Source organism: Anneissia japonica, unplaced genomic scaffold (assembly GCF_011630105.1).
Source record: "Anneissia japonica isolate Jap-2015-1 unplaced genomic scaffold, ASM1163010v1 scaffold125425_len1370_cov105, whole genome shotgun sequence".
Lineage (NCBI taxonomy): Eukaryota > Metazoa > Echinodermata > Crinoidea > Comatulida > Comatulidae > Anneissia > Anneissia japonica.
In genome coordinates, this window is record NW_022714025.1 from 1 (window position 1) to 1,370 (window position 1,370).

The window sequence follows — 1,370 nt, forward strand, 5'->3', positions numbered from 1 at the left end:
CCTTTTTTTTTTGTCAGTTGCAGCTGGAATGACTGCTCCTGCTGTGACTTGAGCTCAGGTGAAATTTGTAAACATATTCAAATTATTTTTTTCTCAGGTACAGTACTGTATTGCAGTGTACTGTATTTTTTAAAATTATTTTTTCTCAGGTACAGTACTGTATTGCAATGTATTTTTAAAAATTCTGTTCTATGAATGTATATAGAGTAAATTTTTAAATTTTCTTATATCCTAGGTAATAATTTCTTACTGAAAATTTAAATCACTATTTTTGGTGGTATGGGTAATATTTTATTCCAATATTTGAATAAAGTTAAATATATTACAGTAGATGTTTTCTTGTATAAATTCTATCTTGACTCTCTTTACCCAACAAGAAAAGACAAGATGCATTATTTCTTGTAGAGCTGATTTATTTATCATAACAGATCATACACATGTTAAGATGGTCCAATCACAGAGACATAAGTAAAATCTCCATGGTCGATTAAACAGTTGGTTTTTTTTTTTTTTTGTACTTCCTATATTTTTACATAATCCCATCAGAATTTGGGTGGCATAAAAACAGCTGTTTAGTTCTTGTAGCCACGACTGGCACGACGACCACGAGCACGCTCGAACTTCCTGCCTTTGGAACGCACATATGGCCTGTTGGAAATGAAATAAGGAAAAAACCAATGAATATAGTGAAAACTAGTATAAACATGTATTTTGCGAAGAGCATGTGAAATAACATATTGCTAAAACTTACTTAGTGTTGGAGTGTGGAGTTCCTGGTGCCTTTCCGAAATGTCTGTAGACTTTTCTGGATTTGCGACGTCCTGAGAATAAAAACAATATTTTTTACACTTTGATTATTCAACAAGTGAATGGTGGACTTCGCTCTTAGTTTAAAAAACAAACATTTTGCAATTTACATTACAAAAAAAATCAAACATTAAATTACAGTAATGGCACATGCTTCCATAATCATAAAATCATACACGTCTTATTTATATACCAGGCCTAGTTCTTCAATAAGTGGACGAGGATAATCATTAGAAAATTATTATTTTCCCGTAGTGCATAAGATAGTTAATACAAATTTTACTCGATGTTGATACTGAATAAGACAGACGTAATGCAAACACAGGCCTGGGCCCTAGTAAGTGAGTAATGGTTGTATATCATTACTCTAGTACTATTAAAAATAAGACTGATTTTTAAGGTGGTACAGGCCTAGGGCTCCTGCCCTACACTAGGCCTAGGTGTGTACTTCGCGTCCGAAACCGGTGTACTTCTGCGAGCCGTGACCGTGTAGCCTCCCCACCACTTCCCCCCACCCCCACCTAATCAACTGAAGAAATATAACAAAATAAACATATCTTACC

At 34.2% G+C, this 1,370-nt stretch overlaps 1 long non-coding RNA gene across 1 annotated transcript; it reads right to left on the reverse strand.

Annotated features, from left to right (window-relative positions):
* Positions 1-395: 395 nt before the first annotated feature.
* Positions 396-867, reverse strand: LOC117108858. Its single transcript, XR_004445425.1, has 2 exons — positions 752-867; positions 396-648 (listed from the first exon to the last, which is right to left on the reverse strand). It is a non-coding gene; the product is annotated as an uncharacterized LOC117108858 (long non-coding RNA).
* Positions 868-1,370: the final 503 nt, after the last annotated feature.